Source organism: Clupea harengus, chromosome 3 (genome assembly GCF_900700415.2).
Source record: "Clupea harengus chromosome 3, Ch_v2.0.2, whole genome shotgun sequence".
NCBI lineage: Eukaryota > Metazoa > Chordata > Actinopteri > Clupeiformes > Clupeidae > Clupea > Clupea harengus.
Window position 1 is genome coordinate 4109153 of NC_045154.1, and position 10926 is coordinate 4120078.

A 10926-nucleotide genomic window follows, 5' to 3' on the forward strand; every position below is an offset into this window, starting at 1 on the left:
GGCTGCTGCCAAACAACAAAAGGCCTCCTTTAATGAAAACAAGAAAACATGACTGGATTCTTCTTACAAAAATCCTAATGTAACTTATTTTACCAAAAATTGAGTCTACTACTACTGCTGCACCATTTGCCCACCATAATGTACACACTGTATGATGATCGATTATCAGAAACACATTGAGCATGCATCAGCACCCTCTAAATCATCATCGCAAAGCATGGGCATGATTCGCAATCACTGAGTGGAAGATGGACTGTTCATGATCAAGTTCGGTAAACATCAGTCGATTGTTGGGGGGAAGCAAAAACACTGCAAAGCCGTGTGAAAGCTGAGGATTTATCTATCATTCCAGTTGCAGGTGTAAGCAAAAACACTGCAAAGCCGTGTGAAAGCTGAGGATTTATCTATCATTCCAGTTTTAAGTGTAAGCCAGGACGCGCTGCTGAAGGTTTACATCATAACTTGGGGTTTCAGGACTAGCCATCACAACACAATTCTGAGCTTTCAAATGTACAGCTTTTGGCTATGTAAGGCTGAGGTATATTATTTTATTATTATCTAAAAATATATATTACAATGAATTATAATTACATAATACTATAATAATAATATACTAATAAACAAATTAAGTATAACTTCTATTATTTTCAAGATGCTCAAAAGTACATCCTGGATGGCAGGAGTATGAGGGGCACAATCATACTCCGTTTCATAGCTGGTCAGTAGAGTCCAGAGAAGTTCAATGCAGAGTTTGGATAAGAAAGACAGTGAGAACCACATTCTGCATCAGAACTCAAAATTCAGGTCATGACAGCATAATGAGGTCAGAGTAATGTGTATTCTGCAGGAGTGCGCTGGAAACTGGTGGTTGTTTTAAAAGTTATGTGAGAAGATGTGAGGAAGTGTGTTAAATTAAAACCACGCATTTATTACTTCCCGACTAGATTACTGCAATGCTCTCCTGTCCGGATGCAGCATCAACTCAATAAAGAGCCTCCAACTTATACAGAACGCTGCTGCCCGTACACTCACCAGAACAAAAAAATATGAGCACATCTCACCTGTACTTGCCTCTCTGCATTGGCTCCCTGTCAAAAGTAGAATTGATTTCAAAGTACTCCTGCTAACATACAAAGCCCTAAATGACCTGGCTCCAAACTACCTTAAGGAACTAGTTGTCCCCTACTGCCCTCCAAGACCGCTGCGTTCCCAGAGTGCAGGCCTCCTTGTAATTCCAAGAATATCAAAAACCACAGTAGGAGGCAGAGCCTTTAGCTACCGAGCCCCCCTCCTCTGGAACAATCTCCCTGCCTCCATCCGAGATGCAGACACCCTACCTATATTTAAATCAAGACTAAAGACATTCCTCTTTAGTGCATCCTATAGCCACAAGTAATTGCGTCAACAAACCCATCACCTGCTGGGCCAGCCAGTCAGCAAGCATAACTAGACATAACTGAACACATAAGAAAAAAAGAAAAAAAAAAACGTATATTACTGGGCTACAGACAGCGTATGTTGTACCCTGCAACCCTAACAAAGCTTACGACTAAAATCTCCATATGTACCAAACCAAATAATTGCTAAATGGCAGCATAACTAAACATAACTAATGCTAAACCAAACTAAATGCCAAACCAAACTAAATGCTAAATGCCAGCATAGCTAAACACATCTAAAACACATGCAATACCCCCCTAATCAACATAACTGGGCTACAGACAGCGTATGTTGTACCGTGAAGGAGTGCGGAAGATCCCGGGTACAGCACACGGCGCGTATTGCGACTGTCACCAGCCAACTAAATACTAAATAAAATACCCATACACCCAGCCAGGCAGCCTCTCTCTCTCTCTCTCTCCCTCTCCCTCTCCTTTCTTATCACAACTATAATAACCCACTCACTCTGTTCTTTTTCTTTCTCTCCTAATCTAGACTATCTTCGCCATGGGACGCTGCTGTAGTCTCTCTACCCGGTCTACCTGCAGAAACCCTCGACCAATTGCACCCACCGCCACCGCACTGCCGTACACTTACTCTACCTCATACCCTATGCTAGCATTTATATACAATATATATTATTGCCACCATCGACATGTTTCTCTGTTCCTACTCCCCTTACCCCTGTAATAGTAACCCTATCAGCACAGTGTATATCCACTAAACTGGTCTTGTCTGTATCATGTATTTACCACTGGATGTCTGTATATATATTATGTACATCTACCAAATGCAGGCTATGTACAACACCTGTTGTTTCCCTTCCCCTTCTACCACACAACCCTCCCCTTTCCCCCCTTCCTATCTCCACCCGGCCGACCTCAAGCAGATGGGTTCCCCCTTATGTGCCGTGGTTCTGCTTAAGGTTCCTTCCTGACTAACAGGGAGTTTTTTTCTTGCCCGTGTTGCCATTGTGCTTGCACTAAGGGGGTTTCAGGCTCTGGGCTCTGTAAAGCGCCTAGAGACAATTGTATTGTTATGGCGCTATATAAATAAAATTGAATTGAATTGAATTGAATATAAAAGAACTGTTCAAAGCATCTGTTTGTGCTAGTTTCTCCTTATTTACTTCAACTTGATTTCAGTTAAACTCAGCAACATCAATCAAATTCTCCCACAGTTTAAAGTTGTAAAAAAGTTGATGTGATGTATTGCCATGAATGCTATTCATGGACACTATAACGTTTGAATACTTTGGGTTCCCATCTACAAACATATGTCAGATGCTGTCTTCAATATGTCTCTTCAAATACTTTGGCTTCATCCAAAAGCAGTTAACAGAAGCTGTTGCTGTGTCTTAGCATGAAAAATACTCTCCTTACATATGCCATCAAACAGCCAACAACAACTTTAGCAATATCTCAAAGCTTCTGGTTCAAAGGGAAAGTGCTTTTTTCTGAGTTTGGCTTGAAGTCACTACAAAACAAATGTCTAGACATTTTACTTATAAAGACCAGCTGGCCATTTAGATCTAAATATAGAGCCACTGAAGAAAATGCCTTTAGCCATGAAAGTTATGAGCCAAGTACAGAAAAAGTGCTAATATACATACATGTATTTTATGTTTTTGTATGTATTATTTATTAAAGCGATAAAGTATTTTAAATGATTTAGCATTATTTCATCTGACCAATAATACTCATAGTTAATTATCTGTGACCATGTAAACGTGTCTTTGTGTAATTACATTTTTACGAAGTGCATGATGTTGCCTAGTATGTCAGTGTGCAACTAACATTTTCTCTGTAAATATCATGAAGTGTGAAAATGCATTCATTAGATTGTGTTACTGAAGCAAAGCGCCAGGAATAGGACCTCTATTTTGGAAGCCATACATACATAAGTAAGTGGACAGTAAAGACTGACATCACGAAAGCATTCAAATGTATTAAGCTACATTAACTGACTAAGTCCAGGTTTCATCTAAAATTAGAAAGATGAGCATTCCCAGCAAACGCAGTTCCCCTCCCCGCATCTCGCTGTGTTGTGAGGAAGCCGTGCCTGGAGCATCTCTTTAAAAGCGGAGTCAGATGTTCCACTGTGAAAGCTTATTAGCTCTGACAGAAGGCTTTTATTAGGGGAGGGGGGAATCATCGCTTTTCATGGGTGTCTTTTCTTGTCATGTACATCATCCCCATAAAATATTAGGCTGATTAAGTCACAAACAGATGTAGAAGCGTGAAAGCCAATCTGTGTTTAACTGATGCACAGAAAGTCATTTTTTGTGTGTTAATTATTAATATTATGCACACAACAATGTAGCCCTTGCAGTTGTTGAGTAGTCCCTTTACTCTCCCCATTTATCTATGCTTTTTTACACGACTCAAATTGGTGCATCAGAACCGGGTGAAAAAGGTTCATACGGCACAACAATTATCGGGGAACGGGGGGTCACCATGGCAACAGACACATCATGGGCGATGTGTGTTTCAGGAAGCGCATGTTCTCATGGAAGGTGACAGGTGGGCTGGCCAGAGGTGATACATGGTAAATGTCATGAGCAATGCCTTGTGTAATGAGAGGTAAGAAAAGAAGGGGTTACCATCCCCTTGCAATGGCCCCCATCACCACCCCCAGCTCCACTCACGGCAGACAGATTGATTTTTCTCTTCCTCCTGCTGCGGTGAAGGCACTGGACCAGCACCAGGGAGCACTGCCTATCTGCAGCCATAATGAGTGCAGGACATAAACAGGAAGTGGTGATGTCCTCAGGGGGAGACGAGACAGCTCGCAGACTGATGCTCATGTTGCAGGATCTCTCTTGCCCTGTGCAGGCCATCTTTTAATAGCAGGGGTGAGTCATGCTTGAGGCAGAGATGGGCAAGAAAACTGCTCTGTGAGAAGGTTGGGTGGGGGGTAGCACTTAGCTTGGCTAGAGCCGACTACCGTAATACCATTCGTTTGAAAATGACATGGGCTAGTGAAGTGCACTACTTTTATGTTTTGTGGTTTCATGAGTCAATTTATTGAGAGGAAATTGGATTAAGTCAGGCACAATGAAAGGTTCTGTGGTGATAACTCTTTTAAGGCTTCCTGATTCAATTAGGACGCTATTATATTCACTAATATTGTTTGGCTTTCAGGTATCCCATAGGTTACAATATTTATTAAAACTGCAATTCATTAGCATCTAATAAATTGTACTACCTCCAGTATCTGGAGCCATTTCCTCTGTTACGAATGGTAAAAATTACCCGGCCCCTCTTCGAATCACTCAATCAGTCAGTTTCCCTTACTTCTAAAACTGAATCACTCCAAAGTTCTTCTTTTATATTTGAAAGTGAGTGGGCCCTGGTTGTATCTTTTTGGGATAAATATGTAGTTCAATTAGTCTTTGTTGTTCTCACCATCAGTCTCCACTTTGCCTCAGGCAATGCTCTCAAAGGAGCAGCCTCCCTTTTTCTACATTTTTTCTACTTTTGTTGGCTAACATGTGAGGAATCCACACGGTCTGAAAAACAGGGATGGCTCAGTGACCAGCAGCGCTGGCTCCACTCTCACTCTCTTTCGGCATGGGTCCCCTCAAATCCCTCTTCACCTGCCTAACCTCTCCATCTTTAATGAGGAATTCCGGTCCTCACCTGACAAGGCCGCAGCAGGGCTCCCCTGCCATCTGGCCTCATCTGCATGCCGCCTCACCGGCAGCCAATGAGACGCTCCGCAGAAATTCTTCCATGAACGTCTCCGTCTCCAGTGACTGGCTTCACTAATATCTCAGGCAGAAAGGGGGTTAAGGGAGCTATGGCGCTAAATTGCTGTCTGGAGATGGTCAGAGGTTTTAAATGATGAAAACGTTGTGATGTTCAGCCGAAACCTGCAGCTCAAAGTAAATTCATTTCTGTTTAATCAAGTCAGACATAAGTCCTCATAAGAAGCTGAGTTTGGCCCCAGTCATCTTTGGCTTCTACAATGCTGCAGATGAACACGTGTGATGTTTTGTCATTTTTTTTCTCAGCTCTTTGTATTGCCCCACAGGATGCACAACACAATATCAGGCCAGTGTAGCATTGTGGGTCCGCTCTAAAAAAAGATCAATCGGGAAACCTACAGTCAGGTCAGCAGGTCAACAGGTCAGCTGACAGCTAATTGTTTTCCATAAGCAAAGTACACAAAAGGGAAGAGCAGGACGTGAGAGTCAACTCTGGAGGTTAAGACGAAACACTAACATCATTTACCAGTATCCTATACATCAGCAAAATGGATGTCTGTCCAACAACTCTATGGCTGGCTGAAAATGGCAAAAAGAATGAGATATGATATAGAACAGAACATTCCCCATGACAACGATTCATGGAGGTTCTATGAGTGTCTCTACAGAAAAAACTGTTTATGACACAAAATGCCACAAAATTTGTCAAGTTTATTTTAAGTCAACATTATTTGTGTAGCAGATTTTAAAACAACAGGAGTTGTACCCAAGTGCTTTCCATTCAAGGTAAATATTGATAATACATTTAGAGAAAAATAAAAGGAAATCAAAGGAAATAAACAACTTAAACAAATAAAAGGAATAACAGTAGAAAGAATAGAGTAAAAAGCAACACAAAGAACTAATAGAAGAACAAAATTGAAAGGTGGTGTATATGAGTAAAAGGTGTAAAAAACAATAAAAGACCAGCAAATGAGAATTGGATAAAAAAAGAAAGTATACAGATAAATACAACCATAAAAATATATAAGTTATCCAAATTAAAGCACTAATAGTTATGTAGCTAACCAGTGTAGTGTAGCTAAGACAGGTGAGATCAAACGTCTTCTTCTCCTACGTTAAAAGTCTAGCTGCCGCATTTTAGACGACTCGCAGTTTATGAAGTGATTCCTGGCTAATGCCTGAAAATAATGCATTAGAATAATCTATACTAGAAGATATAAAAGCGTGGACCACCAAATGTTGCACTTAAGCTATTGCTCTCAGTTGGTAGAATGAATCACTAACCACATCTTCTTTCGATTCTTTATGACAGGCTTTTGGTGTGAGTGGACCAAGCATAGTGCTAATGTCTGCACTGGCGCTAGGGGAACAAAGGTTCTAATGAAGGTACTTAGGTTCAATTGACGTGGCAATCTCGGCAACTTCTTGATCCATGTAATAACTATATCAGATTAATCAATTTTTCAGTCTAACAAGGGTTTGAATGCTTCATACTGTTAAAGTTTTTGTCTTTAAGGAAATGCTGAGTTTTTTTATGAATCAAAAGTTCACAGAGAGTGAACAGTCTCACCTTTAAAATCTGAAAAGTTGAAATGAAAGTGAACGCCTAATACTATACATACTTGAAATGACTTCTAATCCTCTAAAGAGATGGATGGGCAATCATACACGTTTTTCACCACTGAGAGAGTTTGATTAAAACCTTGAAAAGAAGAGTCAGGGCCAATTTGCAACTTACTGGGTGTCACATAGCCACACTGACAATAACCAGGACATGATGAATTGGGCCTCAGAACTAATTAGAAGAGCAATGCGTTTCTGAAAATCTTCACCTTACTGGGGTGAAATGGCATAAATATTTTCCTCATTTAAAAAATGAAACATGCATTTCTGGCTGGTGGTGCCAGGCACTTTCTATGACAGTCAGTCAAATGAAATATGAAAGTGTTCTCTTTTTTTGGCTTTCATGTTAACGTTCAAGGTCAAGGTATTTTCACACTCTGGTTTTTTTTTCAAATGGGTTCCATTCTGAAGCCTTTTTCTTGCCTTTACCTTTCAAACGGTGAGTGCCAGAGTGGAGATGCAAACCACCTCACCGGTCTGATATTTTTTTCTGCACAGCTCTAGGTGAACTTGTGGGGTTGACCCACTTTCCTGGCCGCGTAAGTTGTGTGTAAGGTTGGTGTGAGTTGTATTCACTCCCCATTAATCACTTCTATCCCTTGCAGGGGTTTATGTCATCATTACTGACTCACCTGCTCCATCTGAGTGTGCCCCCGCGCATTTGAATATTCCATTACCTGAATGCAAATGGCCGCACGCTGCCTTGGGGTATGATTTATACGTGTTGAAAATGACCTACGTGCATCTTTCAAGTCATGAACAAACGCTTGAGGCTTTGATGGATATCTTGGCACATTATGGTGCCATCAAAATGTAGATGGTGAATACGGGAGTCTGACTCACTCAAAAGAAAGCAGTCTTGCTGTTCCTTATAGTGCATCCGCCACATTAATGTACCATATCTTCTGTTTGATGGCTGATGGAACACAAGGAAATGTGGTTATTGCAGTCAGCCACTCGCCCGGAGCCAAAGTGATTTATTTGCTCCCAGGTATCAAGTGGAGACTCCTCTTTTAATTTCCCTCCCCCCATTTAAATTGATTACGGGATCAAAAGGCTAATTCATTCCTGGACGAGGGGGTGCTTAGACAGTTATTCCCTGAGAGCCTCGAGGAGCTCACGTGTCACCTGTGTCAGTCACAGGATCGCCTGGAGCCTGCAGCGTGTGCAGCCAGTTATTCAGGACATGTTGGCCAACCTGGGGTGCTGGGTTGAGAAATCATTAAAAGCCCTGATGACTGGCTATAGTGCTTAAGAGAAGCTTGTGTGCAGTTACATTAACCAATCTAATAATGTATCAATCCAAGGTGAAGGGAGGTAGATGCTGTTTTTAGACACAATAAAAACATTATTTTTGCTATTTTTGAGCATTTTATCTTCTCAATAGAGGAAGCATGGGAAAAATCGATATTGAGCACACTTGAATTATTGAGGGTTTTAAGCAGTGGATGCTTGGGCTAATCTCCCTCATTAATTCACATTTGCATTTGACTCTCATCAGTAAAGTCCTTTTGCTGCTGGGCTGCACCATCATCTCCCTCAATCAGGATCTGACGAGCTGAGAGAATCTCTCCGGTTGAGTTCACACACATGCACACACACACACACACACACACACACACACACACACACACACACACACATGCACACACACGCAAACACATACACAGACACACATGCACACACACGCACACCCACACACACGCACAAGTACAAGCTCTGGCTAACCCCAAGCTTTATTACATTAACTTAGTGACATCATTTGTTGTAATTGTTGGATTTGAAAGATAATGGTTCAAGTTTGAAATGTCTTATATATTGTAGTAAATGTGTTTATTTTGGACAGACCAAAGACAACCTGCACACATTGGTCTATTTATATGGTGAGGGCTGGACTGCCCTCATGGCCTGACTGCAAAAACACCAGAGAACGACTATATTAAAACAGACAATTACAAATGCAAATTCTCTGTAAGAACCCCAAAGGCCCGTGGAAAGGTCTTCTTCTCCTGTTGATCATTTCAGGCTGCTCAGCAAAGAGGAAGTTTGATTAAAATTCATAACAAATCCAGGGAAACAAAGGGGCAGAAACCACAGGTTTCTCTCTGGGCAAGACGGAGAGAAAGAGTGGGAACCACAGGTTTATCTCTGGGCAAGGCGGAGTGAAAGAGTGGGAACCACAGGTTTATCTCTGGGCAAGACGGAGAGAAAGAGTGGGAACCACAGGTTTATCTCTGGGCAAGGCGGAGTGAAAGAGTGGAGGAGGGGTCACAGAGGAGATGTGTCTTTCAGCAATAGATTAAAAAAATATTTGAGTTGTCATTCCTTCTCCATTGAATGTCAAAAAGTGCATATGAAAAGAGGTTATGGTTGAGTTTAAAACTGATTTGGATTTTGTTTTGTCTACACTGGCAATTAAAATACCTGAACAATAAGTAATTAACATGCTTCATTTTTGAAAGACAGTGATCAGGAATGATTTGTTCATCTAGGGAGATATTTAGACTCTTATGGAATAGACTTTTTAGACTCAAATGGAATACATCTGTGGAATTTTCCGTCTGTTAACATTGATGTGATGTATTAAACTTCTAAGCTTATATTAACTTCCATCCATTTCAGAAAGAGAAACTAAGTAAAAACAGTAATTTTCATTCCCATACCCATTTTACTTGGACACATTTTCATAGGATTAACATTACTTGTGATATTCTTACCACGTGTGGTTCTCCTGTAAGACCTTGAATGGAGTGTGGGAGTGACTGTCGTCATTTTATATGCAGCGGATAAGAATTTTTGCAAGTTCCGGTTTTAAAAAGAAAATCCCTATGAGAGAATGAATGGGGTTTTGGAAAATCAACAAGATAATGCCTGTGGTAGTTAGATAAGTGCTTGAGAGACCGACTTGTACTTTTTTACTTTGGCATATTGATAGCAACACCTGCACTACGACTAACTGAACATTTTAACTCACCTAACCATTTGCTTCAGGTGTTGTTACGCTCACACCTTATTTTCACAGAATTTGCTAAACCCATTCATTTTTCCACAGGGATTTTTTTCTTTGGAACCCTTCTCTGTTACAGTCACAATATTACTTTTGGGCCAGCAAAGCTAATACTTCAGAATTTTGGTTGAAGCGCATTGTGTTGCCTCTTGGTATGAAATGTGCTATATAAATAAAGATTGATTTGATTTGTTAAGAATATTTACAGAATGATTTTTTATTTTTTTTGCATTTACAGAATATCCAAATAGCTTTCAGAAACGACTTTCAGAATAATTTACTTTAAAACATCGTTACTGTGCAGGTGTGATTTCTATGTTTGTGTAGGTGTCTTTGTATTCAACCAAAATGAGCTAGCATGCCACCACAAAATGTTTCCCCATTTTGCTCTGTTGACGTCTATTTTGCAGCATACTGATACGAACGACCTAGAATGACATCTCTGTCCCTCCTCAGTTAGCCATATGAAGGCATCATCTCAGGCGTATGGACCATAAGAGCCAGTATTGTTTGACAAATAGGAAGGAGTAACAGCGACTGTGCTACATTTTGCAAATAAATCTGGGCGGAAACATAACTAGGGAAAATATTTAACAGGGTAAGGCGGAATCTATGAAGCAGGACTATGGTTCCGACTGAGCTAAAGACCACGCAGAAGGGTTTTATTACTTTTATTACTTTTATACCTTTTATCATGATTTTAGTAATCCAAGAAGCCTATTGGAACATCAGGTTCTGATACGATGTTGATCATTATTTTACTCCATGTATTGCTCTTGCTGCTTGCTTTTATTGATTTTATGTAAAGCACTTTGAACTGCAACTCTTGTACTAAATGTGCTATATAAATAAAGTCTTACTTACTTACTAAATGTTGGTATTTTGGAATCTTGATGGTTTTCATAAAATAACATGGATAAACCGAAACTTGAAGCTCCTTTTTCAAACTTGTGCAGACTTAAAAGTACTTGAAATGTTAGGACCCTCTAAACGGTGTTATCTCTCGGCTCTCAACCTCTGACATTACTGTTGAACTCTGAGAAGTAAAAGGCAAGAATTTGACAATCCACCACTGCTATGTCAGGCAACCAGGACGAAGAAACCCCAGGCTCCCTAGCCGTCACACAGCACCTGAGATGGTGGA